Source organism: Nicotiana sylvestris, chromosome 1, assembly GCF_000393655.2.
Source record: "Nicotiana sylvestris chromosome 1, ASM39365v2, whole genome shotgun sequence".
Classification (NCBI taxonomy): Eukaryota; Viridiplantae; Streptophyta; class Magnoliopsida; order Solanales; family Solanaceae; genus Nicotiana; species Nicotiana sylvestris.
In genome coordinates, this window is record NC_091057.1 from 29,824,742 (window position 1) to 29,850,739 (window position 25,998).

Genomic DNA, 25,998 nt, shown 5'->3' on the forward strand with positions numbered 1-25,998 from the left:
ATATGTATGTATGTATGTATGTATGTGTGTGTGTATGTGTTTGTTCTTATTTGTGTATGTATAGGTTTTAAGAATTGAGTAATGGTTTGATAAACGGGGTATGGATTGGGCTAGTATAATTTAATTAAAATTGTGCCAAAATTGGCCCAAAATTTGAGCCCAAAGAGCCCAAATCTGGTCCAAAAGGAGGCTGCCAAGAAGTGCTTAAAATGACGTAGTTTTGTCTTGAAACTACGTCGTTTTGTTTAAGTGACAAGATTTAAAGCCTAAAATCCCCAAAAAATTGCCCCTATTTCCCCCTTATTTCCTCTATCTTCTTTCCTTCTCATTCTTCTCTCTTCTTTCTCTCTTCACTCTCTCTACGCCGCCCCAGCTCCGCCCACCGCCGCCTGCCGGAAATCGCCGCCGCCGGCGGACCACCTCCAAACACCTCCAAATTCACGCCACGTAATCTCCACAACTTCCTCTTTCCATATCTCCAAACCAAATCCTAAAAAAAATCTTCAAACTCCAGATCTAGAAAACTTTCTCATCATCTTTTTGCCCAAATTCTTGAAGCTCCAACCACTACCACCCTCAAAATACCTACATCAATGGATAGAGCTCCTCAAGACCTAGCTATTGATGTCAATTCTATCCCAAAAATCTGGCGACCAAAATCCGGCCTAATCCCGGCGACCTCCCGGAACACCCTCTTTGGCATACCACCATTTTTTTGGTCTTTTGATGTGTAAAATGGTAAAATACTATTCTTTTTCATGGCTGATTTTTTTATTTTTATTTTTAATTTTCAGATTTTATTTTTGTCTATTATTAATTATTTTAGCATTAGTTTTTGAAGTTTGAAATGTTAAATTTTCTGTTTTTGCAATTGTTGAAGTAGTAAAATAGTTTTGTATTGATAAAAGTGAGGTAATAAAAAATACTTAAGGGTATATGGTACTTGTTTGGTTGTTTGTTTACTACTTCAAGACTCTTTGAGTACAACACTCAAAAGTCAAATTGTTTGGTAAGAAAATGTAGACCTTTGGATATTATTTGAATAAAGTCTATCTTTGAATAGTGGAGAGCAAATTTTGTTTGAAATACTTGACAAGATTTGAACTAGAAAGTCTTGCTTTTTGAATTTAAGTGCAGATTTTGTAGAAAAATCTGTCAAAAAGATTGATTTTTAATTTTTTTGAAATAACTGGTTGTTTTGATATATAGAGGGGACTCCATCACATTTTGGAGGGGATCATTTTCTGCTTTTGAAAATACAACAAAAAAAAATTAGCAACTGAAGCATCCTTTAGTAAGCTGAAATTGTAAGTCTTAAGAGTGAATCTTAAAGTGCAAACCTTTTTATTAGAAAAGTATAAGTCCTCTTTAGAGTTTGCTTCTGAGTTTCTTCTCTAAGTTTTCGAGCTGTTTTAACACGGATTTACTGTTGGTTTTGCTGCTGTTGTGCTGCTATTTTTATGTTGCTTTAGTTGCTGAGCTTCTATTATTTGTTGTTGTATTTATTATTATGTGACTCAGGTAACTCTTTAATCTTATGTTGCAGATGTTTTCACATTAACAAGAAATTTGAACTCATCTTGATTGTTGGGAGCATGTCCATTTAAATAAATGAGTGCTTAGCTAAATTTCTTTATTGTTTAAATATATCTTGTTGTAGTTCATATGTAAAATAAATCCTTGGTTGATCAAACACTTTTTTATTCATGTGTTATTTGTCTTTACTATCTATTATAGTATTGATGCATATAAAATTGAGATGTTCCAAGTAGGTTGCAATGTGCTTAAAGACTCCTTTTGCACCTTTGCAGTTCTGGCCAGTTTATGAAAAATAACAAAAGAGACATGCTTGAGACCTTTATTTATTTTTACAGATTTTATATGTGACCATCTCTACTAAGATTTTAGATTTTTTTTTTTGGTAGAAAGTGGCTAGATCCTAAATAGGTTTTGAAATTGCTAGTTAAAAATAAGGGTTAATGGCTTAGAGCAAAAGAGGTCAGACTCGCAATTTAGCCCAGGTGGGCTGTCGTAGTAAACCAACATTTGAAATCTATTGGGCTTTCAGCTTGTGCCCATTTCGGAGCCCAACAATTGGCCAAGGCAGATTCTGTCCAATAGGCTCAATGCTTTTAAGAAGTCTATAAATATTTTGTCTATTTATTTCATAGATGTTGGCCCAATACCATAACTAAGTAAGCAAATTGGCCCACTTTCTCAATAAATAAGATGATCTATATTCAAAATAATACTTACTAGATTAGTCGAATAGCTTATTAAGAATTAGTTAATTTTCATGATGTTTAATAATAATCCAATAACTTAAGTACCTTTAATTAATTTAAACGCTAGGCAACCAGTAGGTCCGTTTTAACTTTTTATTATTATCATTTCGTGGACTCTCTTGCGTAGCGTGATATTAACTCTTAATATTTTAATTCAGTAATCTCATACTATTTCTACTAGCTTTAATTATTTTCTAATTTAATAAACTCTTTGCTAAACTCGCGGATTCGCTTGCGTAGCGCGATAGTAACTCTTAATAAATAATTTTTTCAATGCACAAATATAGTAATTTTTCTAAAAGTAATAACGTGTTAATAATTCTTTGTCATGACTGTGGATTCGCTTGCGTTGTGCTGTTATGACTAAGACAATAAATTTTGTCTAGATTACACATTCGTTAGCGTAGTGTGATTATGACATTTTATTATTATTATTCTTTTATCAAATAAGTAAAAGCGTACATAAGAAAAGCATAAAAATCAAATAAATCACCGTTTATCCAAGTTTAATTCAAGCCAAATGTAGTCAACAAAGCGACCGTTCTAGAACCACGGGACTCAGGGAATGCCTTACACCTTCTCCCCGGTCAATAGAATTCCTTACCCCGACTTTATTTTCGCAGACCAATAATAATAGAGTCAAACCTTCCTTTGAATAGGGATTCAAATAAAAGGTGACTTGGAACACCAGTAAAAATCAATTCCAAGTGGCGACTTTGTAAATAAAATACTCCCTATTTCAAAATTGTCACTTTAATTGGAAAAACTCTTTAACCCACAATCCATAACCCACATTATCTTTTGGAGGGGTAAAAGGGGTGTGCCAAGAGGTGATGAGTGCGTACACGGGCTAATTATTGTAAAATCCAATTTTTACTGAACATTAACCTGTTATATCTTAAATGAGTTATCCCAGCATGTGTAGTTATCATGTTAGCCTAATATCGTATGTCTACGTGTCTTAAATGCTTATTTGAAATTTGTGCAGCATGCTTAGTTGAATTCTTGTTTTTCCTTTACTTGTATTTAGTCTTAGACTGTAGGATTTCTTGTTGTAATTGTTGTATTCCATCGATTTCGAGTTGTGCATTTACTTTTGGGACTATGAGGCGATACCTCGAAAGATACCCTATTACATATTTACTTTTGGGACTACGAGGAGGTACCTCGGGAGATCCCCATTGTATTTTTACTTTTGGGACTACGAGGCGGTACCTGGGGAGATCCCCATTGCATATTTAGTTTCGGTACTACGAGGCGGTTCCTCGGGAGATCCCCTATTGAGTATTTACTTTTGGGACTATGAGACGGTATCTCGGGAGTGCCCCTGACCCCTACGTGTTGTGTTGTTACCTCTCTGTAAATTCTCTTTGTTAAGTTCTCAGACTTTTCATTATATTACTATATGTTTTGCCTTAAATTATTATATACTAGTACGGCCCTGACCTGACCTCGTCACTACTCTACCGAGGTTAGGCTTGGCACTTACTAGGTACGACTATGGTGTACTCATGTTACTCTTGTGCATATATTTTGTGTGCAGATCTAGGTACCTCCTATCAGCCCGATTATTAGTTGAGAGTACTTGTTGCTACAATGGAGACTTCAAGATATATCTGCCAGCGTCCGTAGATCTCGGAGTCCCCCTCTATCCTTTATGTTGTTCCTACTTTATTTTTCCTAGTTATTAATGTATAGAGACAGATAGACAAATACTTAGAGCTTGTGACTTGTGACTACCGGGTTTTGGGAATTTTGTTATACTCGAGTTGTTGGTTTACTTGTACATGTCGAGCGGCATTTTTTAGCTATATAGTTATCTATTGAAGTTTAGTTGTTAATTCTGTTATTGTTGAGTTATTCTACAATTATTAGGCATACCTAGTCTTAGAGACTAGGTTCTATTACGACATCTTAGGGAGGGAGATTTTGGTCGTGACAATTTAGTATCAGAGCTCTAGGTTCATAGGTGTTATGAGTGACAAACAGGTTTAGTAGATCTCGCGGATCGGTACAGAGACGTTTGTACTTATCTTTGAGAGGCTATGGAACTGTTAGGAATATCTCACTTCTCTGATTCCTTGTTGTGCAAAATTTGTTGACTTCGGAATTCTAAACTTCTATCTTCTATTCTCTCACAAATAGTGAGGACACGTACAGTCGGATTAGATAACCAGGCACTCACGCCCCCTATTGGAGCCACGAGAGGCTGGGGCCGGGGTCGGGGCCAGAGCAGAGACCGAGGATGTGCATGTGGTGCAGCTAGAGCACCCACACGAGCTTCTACAGAGGAGCCTCCAGTAGCTCCAGTAAGAGCACATGCACCTGAGATGCCTGTTACTACACCGGTTCTTCAGGAGACCCTTGCACAGTTTTTGAGCATGTTTGGCACTTTAGCTCAAGCAGGGTTGATCCCACTAGCTCCTGCCACATCTCAATCGGGGGAGGAGCAGCTTAGACTCGAAAGGTACAAGAAGTACCACCCTCCTACTTTCAGTGGCCTATCATCAGAGGATGCCCAGGGTTTTCTTGAAGAGTGTCATAGTATCCTCCGTACTATGGGTGTAGCAGAGTCAAGTGGGGTTTGTTTCATTATGTTCCAGCTTAAAGGAGAGGCCTATTAGTGGTGGCGTAGTTTATGAGTTGGGTAGTCCGGCTGAGGTAGCTTCACTCACTTGGACTCAGTTATCGAATATGTTCTTGAGGGAGTATGTTCCCTAGAGTCTCAGAGATGCATGGCATGCAAAGTTTGAGAAGTTGTGCCAAGGTTCTATTTGGATAGACATGCACTAGCTTTGGTTGCTATAGTTCGAGAGAGGGTACGTCGATTTATCGAGGGGCTCAACCCCAGTATCAGATTTATCATGGCCCGAGAGTTGGAGATGGACATCGCATACCAGCAGGTAGTGGGGATTACTAGGAGATTGAAGGGTATGCTGGTTCGGGATAGGGAGGAGAGAGAGGCCAAGAAGTCTCGAGATTCTGGCACTTATAGTGGTACTCGTGCCCCAATGATAGCTCATCATGGTAGGGGCTATATGAGTCGCCCTGTTCATTTAGCACTTCCAGCTACCAGTGGTATTTTGGCCACTCATAGGCCCCAGGATCCTTATTATGCACCATCATTGTCTAGTACACCTCCTGCACGGGGTGGTTTCAGCGATCAGTCCAACCGACTTGGCCCGAGCCTACCATATTATCCACGCCCTCCGAGAGCTTGTGTTGAGTGAGGCGACACTCACCATATGGTGAGGGATTGCCTTAGACTTAGGAGGGGTACACCTCCATAGACTACTCAGGCATTGTATACTCCATCGGGTCCCCACTAAGCTATGATTACAGCACTAGCTACTACTCCACCTGCTCAGCTAGCTCAAAGTGGAGGTCAGGCAGGTAGAGGTTGCCCTAGAGGGGGAGGCTAGGCCAGATATTATGCTCTTTATGCTCGTACAGAGGCAGTTGCATCCGACTCTATCATTACAGGTATTGTTTCGGTCTGTCACAAAGATGAGCCAATCTTAATTGATCTAAGATCCACTCATTCCTATGTGTCATCCTATTTTGCCCCGTATTGGGAGTATCCCATGATTCTTTGAGTTCTCCTTTTTATATGTCTATACATGTGGGAGATTCTATTGTTGTTGACCATGTGTATCAGTCGTGTTTGGTTGTTCTTAGTGGTTTTGAGACCGGAGCCGATTTATTAATGCTCAGTATGGTAGACTTTGATATTATTTTGGGCATGGACTGGTTGTCACCCCATTATGTTATTCTTGATTGTCATGCCATGACTGTGACGCTGGCTATGCTAGGATTACCACGATTAGAGTAGAGAGGTACCTTAAATTACACCCCTAGCAGAGTTATTTCATTTCTTAAGGCTCAACGAAAGTTTGAGAAGGGGTGTGACGCATATCTAGATTATGTGAGAGATGTCAGCATTGATACTCCTACCGTTGAGTTAGTTCCGGTAGTGAGGGATTATCCAGATGTATTTTTGGCTAATCTTCCAGGCATGCTGCCCGAAAACAATATCGAATTTGGTATTGACTTGTTGCTAGGCACTCAGCCCATCTCTATTCCTCCATATCGTGTAGCTCCTCCTGAGTCGAAAGAGTTAAAGGAACAATTATAGAAGTTGCTTGATAAGGGCTTCATTCGGTCCAGCGTGTCACAATGAGGAGCTCTAGTCTTGTTTGTGAAGAATAATGATGGTTCTATGCGTATATGCATTGATTATCACCAGTTGAACAAAGTTACAGTGAAGAATATATATATCCATTGCCTCATATTGATGACCTATTTGATCAGTTATAGGGTGCAAGAGTGTTTACTAAGATTGACTTGCATTCAGGCTATCATCAATTGAAGATTCGGGAGCCAGATATCCCAAAGATTGCTTTCAAGACTTGGTATGGTCACTACGAGTTCCTTGTGATATCATTTGGGTTAACCAACGCCCTAGCAGCATTTATACATTTAATGCACAGTGTATTTTAGCCCTATCTTGACTCCTTCGTCATTGTGTTTATTCACAATATTCTGATGTACTCTCAGAGTCAGGAGGATCATGAGTTGCACCTGAGGATTGTGCTTCAGACCTTGAGAAAAAAGAAGTTATATGCAAAATTTTCAAAGTGTGAGTTCTAGCTAGATTCAGTGGCATTTTAGGTCATGTAGTGTCGAGTGAGGGGATCAAGGTGGATCTGAAGAAGGTTAAAGTAGTGCAGAGTTGGCCTAGACTGTTCTCAGATACGGAGATCCTGAGTTCTCTTGGTTTGGCAGGGTATTAATATCGATTTGTAGAGGGTTTCTGTAGGACCAAGTAAAGGTTAGTTTTGAAGACTGACAAAGGAACTCAGGATGAATCAGGTCAATCCCTCAAGTGCACAAAAATGGGCAGATTCGAGCATGTGGGTTGCACGTGAAGGAGATAAGCTTAACTTGGTGTATTTAATATCTCCTGATCGAAAAGGTTGCATAATTGATAAGGAGAAGGACTCCTTAATCAAAGAGAACACTATCCAAGATAGGGAAGGAGTTAGAAGTTGAAATCAACTAGAACTCTTCCACCAAGGAAGAGTTGCATCAGAACTCTAGTTATTTCTTTGTCTACTAACTCTATAAATTGCAGGATGTTCTCACATTACATGTGTTGCACAAAAACGCATAAGTTAAATGTGAATTGGGAGCAAAATAGCAAGGCTTTTTGCAAGCAGTTCGTATGTGATTCAAGTGTGCACTCCTGAAGCTACTTGAACGAGATAGAAGAACCAATTCCATTGTGTTTTTTCTTATTCTAGTTCAATTGTAGTAGGTGGTTTAAAGTTGTACCTTTTAGCTTTCATAGAAGCAATTGTATTAGGTACTTTGAGTGTTCAAGTTATAAGCTAACTTGAAGTTGTCGCAATAGTTAGAGGCTGGTTGCTATAATGGGATTAGAGGTAATCCTTAGGTTTACAAAGAGTTTTGTAAATGCTGTTTTGGCTCAGTGATTTAGTGAAGTGTTGGGGAAAATCCTACTGAGTAGTAGGTCATGGTTTTTTCACCTTTTGAGCCGGGTGTTTTCCACGTAAAAATACTTGTGTTCTTTATTTTATGTACTTTTTATTCCGCAAACAGTAGTAGTTAGAACACGTAGAAGAACCAGGTTCTTCTAGAGTGAAAATTGGGTACCACACAAATCACCTCTCCCCCCCCCCCCCTCTTGTGTGGTATTGACGTTTAAAATATCAATTGGTATCAGAGCAGGTTATCCTTGAAGAGGCTAACACCTTAGAAACAGATCAAGATGAGCGCACCACCTGGAAAATGGAAAATGCAATCCACTGATAGGCCTCCACCCTTTAATGGACATTGCTACTCTTGGTGGAAAAATAGGATGAGAGATCACATCATCGGAGAAGACTATCAGCTATGGGACATTATCACTGATGGTCCCCTGGATACCACGAAGAAGAATGTTGAAGGAGTAGATGTGCCAAAAACAAGAGCTGATTGCAATGCTAAGGACTTGAGGAAATGGGAAAAGAATGCTAAAGCAAAGAAATGGCTTGTGTGTGAACTTGGTACAGACGAGTATAGTAGAATTCAAAGTTGTACCACTGCTAAAGAAATTAGGGATACTTTGCAAGTGGCTCATGAAGGAACACCTCAAGTGAAGAGGTCTAGAGGAAAACTGCTATATTCTTAATATGAGAATTTCACCATGGAGGAAGGGGAAACCATCCAGGATACGTATACAAGGTTCACCATACTGACAAATGAACCTAAGTCTCTTGGAAGAGTTATTCTTGAAGAGGAAAAAGTTGAGAAAATTTTGACAAGGGTTCTACCAGTCACTTGGGAAAGCAAAATCATTTCCATTCAGGAATCAAATAACATTGTCACTCTTAAGTTGGATGAGCTAATTGGAAATCTCACTGCCTATGAACTTAGAAGGCAAACTATGAAGATGGATGCACCCAAGAAGGAAACGAGCCTGGGCATTTAGAATCATTGAAGGTGCTGATCTAGAGGAGGATGAAATGACCATGATCACAAAGGAATTCAAGAAGTACCTAATGAGAGGAAAGGGTCCTTCCAGAAATTGAAGCTACAAAAAACCAAGGGTTCTTGAAAAACAAAACAATGAGGGGTGTTACAAGTGTGGGAAGACTGATCACCACATCAAAAACTGCCCTCAATGGGAAACTGAATGGAAGAAGGAAAGAGCTGAACAAAGGAACATGAAGAAGGAACATGTTCAACCCAAGAAGAACAAAGGATCAACAAAGGCTATGGTTGCTGCATGGGGAGAAACATCAAATGAGGACTCAGAAGATAAAGATGGAGATGAACAAGCACTTATGGCTATCGGAGAATCAGATGATGAACAAGAGGTAAGTATTCTTCATCTCAAAGACAAGATTAAATTCCTGTCTAAAGAAAGGTTGTCTGAACTTTTGCTGGATTTCATTGATGAGTTTGAGATAATTAACACTGAAAAGGAACAGCTGTCTAGGGAATGTATGATCCTAAAAGCCAAGTGCAAAAATCTAGAGTCTAGGGCTAATGAGAGTGAAAGTGAAAATACTGAGTTGAAGACCCAGGTTCTTGAACTTGACACTAGTTTCCTAGAACTTAGGTCTGAGAACTTAAAACTGAAACTAGGAACATGAAACAAGAAAGCTGATCACACACATCTCACCCTAGAAGAAAACTTAAGAAAAATGAAGGATGAGTTGTACAGGAAAGATGAGCAGTAAAGAGTATTAAAAGAAGATCTAGGGAACGTAAAACATGAACTAGACATAACTTGCAAATGGAATAAGGCTTCTGATGCACTCTCCTGGATACAAGAACATCATAGTAGCAACAAAAGAGGACTTGGTTATGGGACTCAAACACCTAAGTGGGATCCCAAAAGCAAGTACCTCACACTTCCTGAGAACAAAATTTGCACACATTGTGGTAAAACTGGTCACTATAAAAGTGAATGTATTGCAAAAGAAAAGGCTAGTCAAAAGAATAAAGAATTTGTTCAAGGGAAAAATAGGCTGTCAGGTTGGGCTAAAAAGAATCTGATTCACCCTTTTGCGTATAGAAAGGGACCCAAATTATTTTGGGTTTCTAAGACTAACCTTTGATTTCCTTTTGCGGGTCATAGTGAAGGGGAGCAGCCAAATATGGTACATGGATAGTGGCTTCTCAAAGCATTTGACAAGAAGCAAGAACCAGTTCCTTTCACTTGAGGACCTCAAAGGAGGTAATGTCTCCTTTAGAAATGGGAAGAAAGGTGAGATCATTGGGGTTTGAAAGATAGGTAAGACTGATTCTCACTCTATTGAGAATGTCTACTTGATAGATTTCCTAAAGTACAGTCTAATCAGTGTATCACAATTATGTGATAGAGACAACTTGGTAGCATTCACCTCTACCAAATGTTTTGTTATTTATCTTACCACTGACAAGATTGTTTTGTAGGGAAAAAATAGTAAACAATATATACATTGTAGATTTGTTCACACTTTCAGAAAATGAACTCACTTGCTTAAGTATGTTGGACAATGATCCCCTCCTTTGGCACAAGAGACTTGGACATGAAAGTCTGAGTCAACTCAACAAATTAGCCTCAAGGACCTGGTGATAGGGCTGCCTAACATCAAGTTCAAGGAAGACAAAGTTTGTGAGGCTTGTGAAAGGGGGAAGCAGGTAAGATGCTCTTTTAAATGCAAGAAAGTGGTAGGCACCACCAGAACGATGGAACTGGTCCATATGGATCTCTATAGTCCAACGAGAACATTAAGCAGAGGTGGTAAAAGATATGTGATGGTGCTTGTTGATGATTACTTTAGATTTTCTTAGACATTATTTTTAACATCTAAAGATGAAGCATTTGACATGTTTACTTCTTTTGTTAGAAAAACTCAGAAATAACTAGGTAATCAACTTGCATCAATTAGGTCTTACCATGGAACTGAATTTGAAAATGCTAAGTTTGCTGAATTTTTGCATTCCACATCATAAATAGTTGCATGACTAGACCTCTTGTTAAGAAGATTCCCTATGAGTCACTTAAAGGAAGAAAACTAAATATATCCCATCTTAGGTCATTTAGATGCAAGTACTTTATGTACAACAATGGCAAAGACTCCCTAGGTAAGTATGATCCCAGAAGTGATGAGGGAGTATTCTCGGTATATTCTTCACATATTAAAGCTTATAAGATATACAATAAAAGAACTATATGTGTAGAAAAATGTATATGTTATTTTTAAAAAATTAACATTCTTTCTAAGAGGCAAGAACAAGATAATGAAGAGATTGGGCTGATAAGAAATTCAAATGGTGAAACCACAGTCCAGCCTGAAGATGTATCGCAGGAAGGAACAAGTGATGGAACAGGTCCTTCCACCCAGGGCAACATGATAGGGGGAACTGACTAGAGAGGAATTGATCCTCCACTTCGAGGGAACCTGTCCATGAACCTATTCCTTAGTAACAAAACCAGGAAGGACCATCCAAAGAAATTGACATTCCTTTTGCAACATCCACAAAATTGGATATAGATGAACCTGGTTCATCTGTTGATCAGAAGTTGTATAGAGGAATGATTGGTTCTCTTTTGTATCTTACTGCTAGCAGACCTAACATTGTTTTCGGTGTAGGGCTTTGTGCTTGATTTCTAGCAAATCCAAAGGAATCCCACTTGGCTTATGTCAAGAGAATATTGAGATACTTGAAAGGCACTACTGACCTTTGCCTTTGGTATCCAAAAGGTAGTAACTTTAACCTAGTGGGATATGTTGACACTGAATATGCAGGTTTTCTTATGGATAGGAAGAGCATCTCAAGTATGGTAGACTTCCTTGGTTCATGTCTTGTGTCATGGGCTACTAAAAAGCAAAATTCAGTGGTCTTATCTACTGTTGAAGCTGAGTATATTGCTACTGCTTCATGATTGTGCTCAATTGCTGTGGATCAAGAAACAGTTGATGGATTTTGGTATTAAAGTTGGTTGCATCCCTATTTTCTGTGATAACACTAGTGCTATTAGTATGACTAGGAATCTAATTCATCATAAGAGAACTAAGCACATAGATGTTAGACACAATTTTTGAGGGACAACTATGAGAAAGGCTTGATCACTGTGGAGTTTTGTGCTGCTGACAAGCAAATTGCTGACATCTTCACAAAAGCCTTAAGTAGAGATCATTTTGAGAGGAATATGTTGGAATTAAGTATGATTAAGATCACCTAAAAGGACCAATTCAAGGTTAAACAAAGAAAAAACTGAAAAAAAATATATTTGGTTAGAAAGTCTGTAAATTGTGTATAGTTCGATTAAATCTTGATCAGTCTCATACTTCCCATAGTATACTCTTCTGCCATGTGTGAAAATGACTCATTAATCTCTAATGATTTTCTCTATTTTTGCTAATTTAGACTTACATAAGAGAATTATCAGTGAAGAACCTGATTCATCAAGATAACATGGTATGTTTTCTACACTCTGCATAATTTGAAATAACTATATTTGGATCATGAGAAGAGTCCAACCAAATACCAAAGTTCTTGTGAACTTATCCATTACAAGTGAACTGGTTACGTTCAAGACTCCTAACCGTATTAAACTACCTAGATTCTTTTAAGTCTGCTACTCAGGGGGAAGAAAGTGGTTCTTCCAAAACTGAACAGGTATCTTCTGATTCTAAAGTTTCTTTTGAGACAATTTCTAAAGTTGCTGCAGATTTGGAAACTAGATTTGTAGGATCTATAGCAGGTTTTGAGACTACAGAATCTGGAGAAGTTGGTGGTAAAAATGAAAAAGAAAAAAAAGGAGAGCAAGGGTGCTAGGAGTACTGTGAGGGGAAAGAGGACAAGAAGGGATGATTTTTCACCCACTCCTATGAGTTTAACCAAAGACGCATGTGCAATGGTTGTTTGGGGAGATGAACCTGGTTCATCTATAGAGGAAACCCTCGCAAGACCTGCAGAACAAAGTGACTGAAAGTCATAATCCAGCTTCTTGATAGAGTTATTAATGGCACCAAAACTCATACCATTCCCTATGGCTTCATTCTCACAAATGTGCTTGCACATGTCAATGTACCTATGAAAAGGTGGGAGTTTAGTACAAGCATGGATCATTTTTGGGTTAATACTATGCTTGCTTGCGATATGAAGTCAATGTCACTCCTAAAGAACCTAGTTCATCCAAAAAGGTACCAGTGAATAGCAAGGTTAGAGCCTTGGTGCAAGAAAGTGGGGCTAAGGATGTTGAGATTGAAAGGCTGAAGAAGAGGTTGGTTGAGATGGAGACTAAGAGAGATGCTCTCAGAAATGAGTTGGCAAGAGAAAAAGAGAAGAATTATGGCATTCTTCAAGGTGTTCTGAAACTCCTCCAAGTTAAGAACCAAGCACCTAGTTCTTCCCAGCCTTAATCCTCCTAGCCTAGTGTAGATTAACCGGTGACCCAGTTCGAGATTTTTTATTTTTTTGCTCATGTTTTCAGTATTTTTATTTCTTCTTATGCTTTGTGGTAGAATATTATCAATCACCAATGAAATTCACTATCTTTTGCTCTAACTATTTGTTTATATTTCTTTGATGGTTAAAATTATTAGCTTGATCTATGATTATTAATCCATGATTGCATTTGAAGTAGCCTCAGTGGCCATGAGTAAGCTTTAAAATATGGTTATCTCACATTTTTTATGCAACTTTTTGATGATGCCAAAAGGGGGGAAAAGGTTGTGCTTTAAACAAGTGATGTTTACACTTTGAACAGTGGTGTTTATAACCTAATGTACCTGGTCCTAGATGATAAGTGATAAAAAAGGAAAAATATTTCTAACATTGTGTTGATATTGAGCCGAGTTGAAATAGGGCCAAAGTTTATGAAAAGCACAGAGTTTGTCATCATCAAAAGGGGGAATTTGTTGGCCCAAGTAAAGGTTAGTTTTGAAGATTGACAAAGGAACTCAGGATGAACCAGGTCCATCCCTCAGGTGCACAAAAACGGGCAGATTCGAGCATGTGGGTTGCACGTGAAGGACATAAGCTTAACTTGGTGTATTTAATATCTCCTGATCAAAAATGTTGTATAATTGATAAGGAGAAGGACTCCTTAATCAAAGAGAACACTATTCAAGATAGGGAAGGAGTTAGAAGTTGAAATCAACTAGAACTCTTCCACCAAAGAAGAGTTGCATCAGAACTCTAGTTATTTCTTCGTCTACTAACTCTATAAATTGTAGTATGTTCTCACATTACATGTGTTGCACAAAAATGCATAAGTTAAATGTGAATTGGGAGAAAAATAGCAAGGCTTTTTGCAAGCAGTTCATATGTGATTCAAGTGTGCACTCCTGAAGCTACTTGAACGAGATAGAAGAACCAGTTCCATTGTGTTTTTTTCTTATTCTAGTTCAATTGTAGTTGGTGGTTTAAAATTGTACCTTTCAGCTTTCATAGAAGCAATTGTATTAGGTACTTTGAGTGTTCAAGTTATAAGCTAACTTGAAGTTGTCGCAACAGTTAGAGGTTGGTTGCTACAGCGGAATTAGAGGTAATTCTTAGGTTTACAAAGAGTTTTGTAAATGCTGTTTTGGCTCAGTGATTTAGTGAAGTGTTGGTGAAAATCCTACTGAGTAGTAGGTCGTGGTTTTTTCACCTTTTGAGCCGGATGTTTTCCACATAAAAATACTTGTGTTCTTTATTTTATGTACTTTTTCTTGCACAAACAGTAGTAGTTAGAACACCTAGAAGAACCAGGTTCTTCTAGAGTGAAAATTGGGTACCACACAAAGCATCCCCCCCCCCCTTCTGTGTGGTATGGACGTTTAAACATCAGTTTCACATCTATGACTAGGCTAACCCAAAAGGGTGCTCCATTCTGGTGGACAGAGGAGTGTGAGAAGAGCTTTCAATAGCTCAAGATAGCTTTGACTAAGGCCCTAGTATTGGTGTTGCCTACATGTTCAGGGTCTTATATTGTATATTGTGATGCATCGCAGATTGGTCTCGGTGCGGTGTTGATTCAGGATGGTAGGGTGATTGCATATGCATCTAGACAGCTGAAGGTGTATGAAAAGAACCATCATATCCATGACCTTGAGTTAGCAACTATTGTTCATGCCTTAAAGATTTTATGGCACTATTTGTACGGTGTCCCTTATGAAATCTTCACCGATCACCAGACTGCACCATTTATTCAAATAGAAGGATCTTAACTTGCATCAGTGGAGGTGGTTAGAGCTGCTTAAGGATTATGATATCTCTATTCTATACCATCCTAGGAAGGTCAATGTGGTGGTCGATGCCTTGAGTCGCAGGGCGGAGAGTTTGGGGAGCTTAGCATATCTACCAGCAGCAGAGAGGCCATTGGCATTGGATGTTCAAGCCTTGGCCAACTAGTTTTTTATATTAGATATTTCTGAGTCGAGTCGAGTTTTGGCTTGTATGGTCTCTCAGTCTTCTCTTTATGATCGTATCAGGGAGCGTTAGTATAATGACCCCCATCTGTTTGTCCTTAAGGACATGGCTCGGCACGATGATGCTAAGGAGATTGTTGATACCCAATTTTTTCTCGTGTATTTTTAATACATGTATATACTTTCAAAATAGCACATATGCAATTATAAGCATGCATAAATATTTTTATAATTTTTAGAAACTCCAAATCAATTTATTTTTTCTCTTTTATTTATAAAATATCCAATAATTATCATCCAAATTACTTTTATGATGATTTAGTCATGTAAATTCTTTATTTATGCTAACATAGTGTTTAAATAATTTTAGTGCATTTTTTGTAATTATATTTATATTTTTAGGCTAAATTGCACATCTTTGCAATAATAGCCTATACTAATGCATAATTATATTATTGATGCATAAAATGATCTTTTATATTTTTAAAATGTTAAATAACATTTTTAAATCATTTTAGTATACGAAATTATTTTTTGAAACTCATTTATTATTTTGATAAATTATGTAGTTATTAAAAGTGGCTATTTAAAATCTGGCCTATTTTTATTTCAATTTTAACCCTATTTCAACCCAATACAAGCCCAATTTCAATTTTAGTTTACCCATCCCAAAACCTAATACCCGGTCCGCCCCCAAAACCCTTTTAATCTCAGTCGTTGATCATAGAGATCAACGGCTACAAACAACTCTTACCTAAAATGAACCAAACGACCCCCCCAAACCCTCTCGTTTCCTCACCGTCCGCCACCCTGAAATCCCTCTCCTCTCTCAAATGCTCTCAAACCTAACCCTAATCTCACTCATCTATGGTTATCTTGATGGCTTCTCAACACTCCCCAGGCCTCTAATGGCCTCCCTCACGTTGGTATTTCCATCTCTAGGGTCCTCAAGGGACTAGGGTTAGTTTGCTTGCATCAACGGTCCTTTCTCGCCTGTTTCAAGTTGTCCTGGTTTGATTCCGAGTGAGATATTCCTATATCTATGGGTTTCTAGGTTTGATTATTCATCTCTGTGATTGTTTTTCTCGAAGCCCTAATTTCTTTCTTTTGAACCTCTTAGATCTGTATAGATATAAGATGGTTTAGACCTATTTCATATGAGTTTTACAAGTGCCTTTTGGTTTTTTACAAGAATCGTGGGATTTTCGAATGATTTTTCATTTTTTCTAAACTCGAGTTTCCGGAAAAAAAAAATTCCAAAATGTTTGATTATTTTCGAGTGTTTGATCTTCTGCTTCTTATGTGTTTTGGCTGATTTTGTAAGTTTGCTACAACCTTAACTCGCTTGTACTGAAAGCCCAAATTTTTGACATTCTTCATTTGGTTTCTAAGTACTGGTATATTGATTGTGTTCTTGCTTTGGTTCTTGTGATTTCTCTTTAGCCATTTAAATTTCTCGTGGTTTTCTTATCCTAATATGTCTCTACTGAGTTTCTTAGTTCAACTATTTACTGATTCTATATGTTTGTCTTCATTATGACTATTTATGTTAAGACATATATCTATCTCCTTGAATCAGTGCCGTCTTCTTGATTTAACAATTTGTTTCATTAAAATCATGTGCCGAATCCCGACTATTCATTTCTTCCCTTATTTTATCTACTAAACTTGCTGACTCTTTACGTGATTTTCTCTTTGATTGAACCCTTGATTATTCTGAGGTCCTTATTTCCTGTTTTGATTTGAGCACTTTTCCTTAACAAAACTTTTGATTCCTACCTCTCTACTCGGTTTAATTGAACTGCCTACCTTAATTAATTTTTTCCTTGACTTATTTGTTATATTACTAATTCTTACTGATTATTTCCTTAATTGAAACCCCTGTGCATTCACCCCTAATTACCTACTCTGTACCTAATTTCCTTCTTTAAGTATCTGTCATGCTTTTACCATTGATTATCCCTTGATTAAAGGGAAGACTTACTGATTTTACATGTGATTGATTCCCTGAATTTCTCTAATTGCTACTTAATTGATCCCTTACCTTATATTTCTAAGCTTTTGATTACTATATAAACTCCCTCCTATTCTCACTTCTGACGACGAACATTAGTTCACAAAAGCACACTTACACTCTAAAGCTCTCTTTTTCTCCTCTACTACTTGTGATATCCACTGGTCTAGCCAGCTGAAATCTAAGGCTAGATATTGGAACTATATCTGCTTTATATTCTGCACTCTTTTCTTCAACTGGTATGTCTCTAGTTAAATTTTAAAATTCAAACCCTATGTGTTTCATTCCTGCACTAGTTCATCAGCTATGAATTCAACTTGTATTCATACTTACTTCTTTGCCTAACATGTCTAAACTCTATCCTGTATGATTAGCATACATACACTTTACCTAGTTATTTGATACTTAACCAGTATGTTTGTGAATATATGTTCAATCCCCTAATTATGTGATCATGTTGGCTATTTGATATATGTGATTGACCCTGCCTATATGTTTAATCATGTTCAAGACATGTCAAGTTTTCTATATTACAATTATGATCTATATCTTAACTATTTACTATCCATGACTAGCCTACTAAGTCTCTAAGACCCTAAGTATTTTATGCAGTTTGTTGACTATATGTTTCCTCCATACCCTATCCATGTACCCCCTATATGACTCTTATGTCCCACAATCCCTTTATCCCCATGTGAGATCTATTTGTTGAGTGTTTCTGAATCAGGATGTTTTATGACCAATTGATTGTTTGCTGTCTTCAAAAGAGTTTTGGTACTCTTCTCAAACTGTCTTTTACCACCAAACTATTTCTTGTTTTAGAAAACCTTTTCAGTCCTAAAGTCATCTCTGTACTATTTTCAAAACATTTTCAAAACTATGTTAAGCACTCTCACTTTACTCCTAGAATACTAGGTTCTGCCCCTTTGATATGTGTACTGCCTTGAGATCCTTGAGATCTCTCTGAACTCTGGCATGTTAGAGCTGGCCTTTCCACAGTGCACCTAAATTTGTTATTATTTGAGAAAAGGTCTAGGTGTGAGCACTGCCCGGGATCCTTGAAATCCTTAGGGAACTCTGACACACCTAGACACGAATTGGCTAAGGAACTTTGGGCATTTGAAGCTATTGGAGGATTGGAAGTCATTTGGGCCTACTGTAGGCTCCATATAGATTAATTTTCTATTTGTGTAAATTTGTCATTTGATTCATTGGTCTGTAATAATTATTGTAAATAAATAGTGGGGTGATTAGTGAAAAAGGGAGGGTAGTTATATATATTGGGTAAATTGGGTAGATACCATGCCTATAGGGTCCATGTTGATTCAAATGTGTTTGTTATGTTTGTTATACTTCCACACAATTAGAAACCATACCTATAGGATCTAAAAAATGGCATTAATAATAGAGATCATCCCTATAGGGTTAAAATCAGCTCTATAGATACCATGCCTATAGGGGTTTCACTTAGGTTAAATAAATGTTGTTTGTTTTACCTTATGCTTAATTTGAAGTCATGCCTATAAGACTTAAAATAGTTCAGTCTGTTCAATTCGTGTTTATATGTTCTGAAGTGGTTTAATTAACTAAATCTGTTTGCTTCTTTAAAAGTTTTCAAACGTTGCCTCAATTAAACGCTGCTAGAAAGCATGTCTATAGGATCTCCTGTTGCTCAATTTTTCACTGCTTTACTGCATTCTTATCAATATTGATATCACGCTCTTAGTACATCACTATTATGCGCTTAGTCAAGCCTATAGGGCAATTAAAATCCAGGAACTATAAAAGCTGCACTTTGTCATTTAAGACTGCTCATATTCACAGGTCTAAAATAGTAGGCAACCTGAATAGGTCTTTTACACTTGAGTCCTAATTCAATGATGTATACTTTTTGCTCACCTAGATATCATATTCTAAGGTTTTTTCAATTAAATACTTGAAACTATTGTTTGAGACGTGCACTTACTTGCTATGTTTGTGGAGGTAAATATGAGCTTTTAATTGTTTCCTTTTTTTTAAATGAAGTCCGAATTGTTTTGATTGACGTTTAGACTCTTCTCCTTTAAATACCTTAGGATGGTGTAGAACTACCTAAAAGTAGAGGTCCTAAAATACCTCCAGGGCCACGAGGAAGGGACGGGTAGTGCACACATAGGATATTTTTCAAGTTTACTATAACGCTTTAGGCTATGACCAAGGGGGGGAATTGGGTAGTAAGGAAATGATGACTATACGCTAATGTCACGTGTAGCCCCTCGTTGAGGAGTGATTACCGGGCATTGTGTGGGTATGATCATGTAAGCTAACCAACCTAGGACTCATCTTTCCTAATTCCCATTGTTTAAATAAATTTTACTTTCCTTTATATATGTGCCACTTCTTCAAGTCTTTTCCCTTTGTTTTATTACTTAAATCATACATGTGCTTAAAATACCAAAACATGCCCTTATTTGCAAGTATGTGTTAGAACTATTTATTTGTTAAAAAGACTAATTCACATAAGTATAAGTTCGTTCGGGACCCACCGTTGTGGACCGAGAGGGTGCCTAACACCTTCCCCTCAAGGTTATTTCGAGCCCTTATCCCAAATCTATGGTAATGCAAACTAGTCTAAGAGTTAATCCCTCTAGGTGCCCTAACGCACCATAATCTGTTAGGTGATGACTCTTCAAATACCCAAATCCCAAAAGAAAATGAGTTATTACCCCCATGAACTTTGGAACCCGGACTTTCTCCCCGGAGGAAAAAAGGGGGTGCGACAACATGGCAACTCTGCTGGGGATATTTTTTAGGCTCTTACCATGACAAACTTATCTTTTGTGAATTAGTCCAAGCATGCTTTATCCCACATACCCTTTCCCCTTATTTGAATTTAACTGTCTATTTTCAAGCATTTATGATTTCTTTATTCATGTAACTGACTTGTCTCCTTGTTTTCTTTTCTGTAACTGTCTCTTCAATTATTTAAATACTACATTTTTTATTTTCTTACATGCAAATACTTGACAACATGCTCTTTATTGCAGCATAAATCATGCTCAACATCATATTCCACTCGTGTGTATTAAATCCTATAGCAACGCTTGATGAGTGGTTGCGCTTTTCTAATTTATTATCCTTAAATTTGGAAAGGCTTATTTGCGGTAAAACTAGTCGATCAACGGTGTAGTCGACGGTTCCGTGCCTTTCCCCTCAAGTTGTCGGCTTGAGGGTACCAATCTAGACCCTCATAGTAACCTTACTCTTATTAAAATTGTGCATGCATCAGGGTCAAATCTAGTTGGATTAATATGTTGTCCACATAATGATCCTTTAAGACGAGCCTTATCCAAAAGTCCATCAGGGTTTCCATAATCCCAATGGACAAAATCACGTTCTGTGCATTAATTTGGAGAACTAAATGCCAATATGTTAATCATGAATGTACAAATAGTTAAGTCTGGTGGGGGAGAAGGGCCTAACCTTTTTTGTTTTGCATAAAATGAGGCACGAGGTCCCCAGATTCGGTATGGTCAGCAACATTCCACCATTGCTACTAGACTGGTGGGAGGACCTTTCCTCAAGTGACAAGAAACATGTAAGAAAGCACTTGGTAAACTTGTCGTCTCTACTAGACATTCACCCAAACAACAGGTTGACTGAGGCTGCCACTTTATTCTGGGGCAGTGAAAGGGCTGTGTTTCGCTTCGACAACTAGATAGGACTCTACTCCTAGAGGAAATTGGGGACTTGCTGTATTGACTTGGGATAGCCTTAGGTTTTTGGTACTAGAGAACCGTACTAGTAAAAGGTTCCTAAAAATGATGGGGCTGAAGAAAAATGCTGACTTGGGATGCCTGGAGAAGTCCTACATACCCTTCAAATACCTGTATGAGAGATATGTCCATAGCAAGTCCTTTCATACCTTCTATGACGAGCTTTCTATCACTTCTCTGGGGTACATCCATCGTAGAGTGTTCGCATTCATTGTGTGTTTCTTGGGCCTGATAATGTTCCCAATGAAAAGGGAAAGAATCCATACTAAGCTGGCCATGGTCGCCAAGACTTTGATGGAGGGGATCAATGGGCAAACATACACTATAGTCCCCATGATCATAGCCGACATCTACAGGGCTCTGGAGCGCTGTCAAAGAGGGGTCAATCATTTCAAGGGTTGTAACTTGTTGCTGCAGTTGTGGTTATTAGAACATCTTCAAAAAGGTCACTATCACCAAGAATTTCCGCGAAGGGTTTAGAATGACCATATTACCTTCCATCACCCCAAGCGGATGACTTACATTCCAGATAGGTTTGCTCAGCTGGAAAGCGCCAAAGAGTGGGTAGAGTTCTTCGACAATCTGACCGAGGAATAGGTGCAATGGATGTTTGAATGGTTCCCAACAGGCGAATTCATCATCAGATCCAGGGATGCTCCACACTTGGTGATGATTAGGTTGAGAGGGATATACCCTTATGTCCCTATTCGAGTCATGAGGCAAGCATGCAAGAAACAGGTTGTACCCAGGATCGCCAAAACGAGCCATTGCAGAGCAGACTTTCAGGATGATGATGTCCTTTACAAGTACCAAGCTCAGCACATGTGGCACTGCAAGATTATTGTGGAAAAGAACACCATTGAGCCAGATAGGTATCATGCGGGGTGTGAACCTCTCTATCCAGCATAGTTAGAGGACAATCTGAAGGGGATGGTGATGCCAGGAACTGGTCGAGGGAATCGAGGGAATAGGATCATAGACAAAGAAACGGAGGCTCAAGTCAAATACAACAGGCTGCGCAAGAGGGTCCACGACTCTGAGAATGAGCACCGGGAAATACACGAGAGAAATATGAGGTTGATCAACGAATGGAAAGAAATGGTTGTCACTTCCAACAGAAAGTTGGAATATCTAGAGCGATGATTAGTGGAGCTAGAGGGAAAAGTCATAAAGAGGATTGAGGATTGCCAGAATGCTGAAAGAAGTGAAGGAGGACATCTGGATAGAGCCTACCTGCTGTTGGGTCTGCGTGAGCTGGGGAACTTGTACGATGGAGTCAAGAAGATCAAATCTGGGGAAGGTCCTTCTGGGACCAAGTAGGATAGATTTATTTGCTTTCCTAAATGTAATCAGGCCAAGTGCCAATAGTGACTTACTTTTCTATTATCTTAGTGTTGTTTTGGGATTCGTCTATTTTCACATTATGAAATGAAGCATTTATTGGAATCTAAAGTTCTCCAAATTTACTTGTTGCTAGGACTACCTCGGGCACAACGAGGCTACCAAATTAGGACACGAATTTATATTCCCGCAATATATATTTAAATATTGCAAACATTTCAAAATCCTTACTGACTTGTTTACCTTTTCGTTTTTTCTTTATTTCTTATTCCCATCCCCTAAATTTGGTTCGCTCATACTGGCATCGTCAGCATATCACACTAGATCTAGAGGCCCTCCACCTCCTCCTCCTCCAAGCAATACAAAAGGCAAAGAAAAAGCAAAATGGACGATTTAAGTGGTACTTGAAAGGATAATGTTGAGAATGCAGAAGCTTCAGATGGTTGGTGTACTCCGGCACCAAATGATCTAGTCTTGAGGTTAGAACAAAAGATATTGGAGCTACAGGGAGAGCTTGAGCAGGTCCACAACTTAGCAAACTTGTCACTCACCCTGAATGCCCCCGACATCAACCAACAAAACACAAAGAACCCAGCATCTCCCAAAAACACACCAAACCAACATCCGCAAAACCCTCCTACACCGCATCAATACGCAACCCCACCCCCAAAATCTCAACCTTTTACTAATACCAACTCCGCCACAACATCACCATCAACCAATTCAGTACCCACCAACCACCACTTACCACACTCCCCAAAACACACCACAACCCACCTCAAAACTCAACCAATGACTATCATTACACCCAAGTCCTTAGAACCCATCAAAGCAACCCTATATACGTAGAAACCATACCTAACTCTATCCAACCAATACCCTATACACCGGAATCCTCCGAGAAGGGCCTGCTCATTAAAAACATAGCTGATGAACTCAAGAAGTTGACAAGTCAAGTTTAGGGTGTCGAAGGCGGCAAAGGAATAGAAAGGTTGAACTATGAAGACCTATGCATACAGCCAAACGTAGAACTACCATAGGGGTATAAATCTCCTAAGTTCAAGATGTTTGTTGGTACAGGTGATCCTAGGTTTCATTTGAGGACCTATTATGACAATCTTGTCGGGTCGGAAAGGATGAAATGATCCGGATGAAACTCTTTATGAGGAGTCTTATTGGAGATGCTTTGTTCTGGTATATCAGCCAGGATCCCAAGAAGTGGTCCAATTGGGTGAGTATGGCATCTGATTTCATGGACCGATTTAGGTTTAACACAGAGAATGCACCAGATGTTTTCCACATCCAGAATCTTAAGAATAAACCCACCGAAACCTTCCACGAGTATGCTACTCGTTGGAGGTCAGAAGCGGCCAAGGTTAGGCCATCTTTCGATGAGGAACAGATGAACAAATTTTTCATCAGGGCACAATATCCGCAGTACTATGAAAGATTGATGGTTATTGAAAACATAAGTTCTCTGATATCATCAAACTTGGGGAAAGAATTGAGGAAGGCATCAAAAGCGGGATGGTAATGAATTTTGAGGCATTACAGGCCACAAACAAGGCATTACAATCAGGCAGCATATCAAAGAAGAGAGACGTTAGGGCAGTAATGGTGGCCCAGGGCCCAAAATCTCCACTTACCTATCAAACACCCCCACCCATATATCAAACACCTCCACCCACATATCAAACACCTCCGCCCACATACCAATACTGCCTACATATCAGCCTTCATCTCCCAGATATTCCCAACCAGCCACTGTCCCTCACACCTATAACTCCAAACCATCCCATTTCCAATCACCTCCAATTCGCCAAAACTTTCCAAGACCAAGACCTAATTTCGACCGCAAGCCACCCAGACAATACACCATCTTTTCTGAACCGATCGACGAACTGTATGAAAGGTTGAAAGTCGTTGGTTATGTTACCCTCATTCCTGTTATGGCATTAGAGAATCCATCCCAATGGGTCAATCCAAACAAACTTGTGTGTACCACTCCGGTATGAAGGGGCACACCACTGATGAGTGCTGAACATTAAAGGATAAGATCCAGACGCTAATTGACAACAAGGTCATACAAGTAAAGAAATCTGCACCCAATGTCCACAACAACCCCCTCCCTGATCATAGAGGTGGTGGGGTACATGTGATAAAGACGAACGAAGAATGGGACCCTGAGGGGTCGACTAGACTTATTCGAGAAAGCAATGACTTTAAAGTTGCAGTCACACTTACTCCTATTGTGGTAAAGACTCAGTCACCAATCGAGGTCGAGGTAGATGCATCGGTTCCATTTGAGGTAGAGCTACTTGTGGCCACCCCCGCTCCATTTGAAGTAGAAGTGGTCACACCTTTCACAATGACAGTATCAATCACACCTCCTTTTGACTCAAAAGCAATACCCTGGGATTACGTTGCCGAAGCTCGGCGAAAGGGAAAGGCAAAAATGGAGGAATCCGATGCTACACAAGGAATGACTAGTACTGGAAGAGTCTATACACCTGAACATTTGGGAGGACTAAGTAAGGATGCCACTACCAGGCAACCTATCATTGAAACAGGGCCAAATGACCTATGGAGGAAAGTACAAGCAAAGGAGTATTCCGTCATTGACCATCTGAACAAAACCCCATCTCAGATATCCATCCTGTCACTATTGCAAAATTCAAAGGTGCATAAGAACGCTTTAATGAAAGTGCTGAGTGAAGCTTATGTACCCAATAACATAACCGTCGGAGAGATGGCCAATATGGTAGGGCAAGTACTGAAAAGTATAAGATCATCTTCCACGAAGATGAGCTACTACCTGAAGGGTTGAATCACAACTGAGCATTGCATGTTACAGTGTAATTTGAAGACAAATTCATAGCCAGGGTTTTGGTTGATGGAGGTTCAAGCCTTAATATTTGTCCGTTACACACTTTGAAAAGGTTGGACAAAGGTTTTCATGAAATACAGGTAGGAAGCATGAACATGAAAGCTTTTGATGGGTCTCAAAGAGCCACGATTGGTGAAATTAACCTGTGCTTGCAGATGGGGCCAACTTGGTTCGACGTCGAGTTTCAGGTGTTCGACATACCTGCCTCATACAATATTTTGTTAGGCCGACCATGGATCCATGCCGCTGGGGCAGTGGCATCCATAGTACATCAAGCCGTGAAATTTGAATAGAATCGTCATGAGGTGATCATTCATAGAGATAGGAGTAACCCCATTTACACCAGTCAAACCATCCCGGTCACTAGACATAGAAGAAATCTATAAGGGGAAACATATCATCACATTGAACATGTCATTACCGTCGAGAAATATAAATGGTGAACCAGCAAAATAGAAAGCATATTGGTATGATTTGGGTATAAGCCCGGCAAAGGGCTGGGGAAGAATCTCCAGGGTATCACTAAACTAATATGGCTGAAGGATCATGGTACTACCTTTAGGCTCGGATATCAATACACATGGCAAGAATACAATGATTGGTTGCCTCCATGGAGCGGACCGTATTACCCTCTCGAGCAACCAATGCCAAGTCTAGATCAAGCTTTTCACCAAGCTGATACAATATGGGGAACTACAGAAGAGGAAGAATTAGCTGGGTTAAAGAATCTGTTCTTGGAGGATGAAGACATGGACTGCAGTGCCATAATTGAGGAGGAGGAGGACAATGAAGGCCTCAC

The 25,998-nt window shown here is 38.9% G+C and overlaps 1 long non-coding RNA gene across 1 annotated transcript; it reads left to right on the plus strand.

Annotated features, from left to right (window-relative positions):
* The first annotated feature begins 312 nt into the window (after window positions 1–312).
* LOC104219355 (uncharacterized) lies at window positions 313–1,771 on the plus strand. Its single transcript, XR_709240.2, has 2 exons — window positions 313–738; window positions 1,547–1,771. It is a non-coding gene; the product is annotated as an uncharacterized lncRNA (long non-coding RNA).
* The last annotated feature ends 24,227 nt before the right edge of the window (window positions 1,772–25,998 follow it).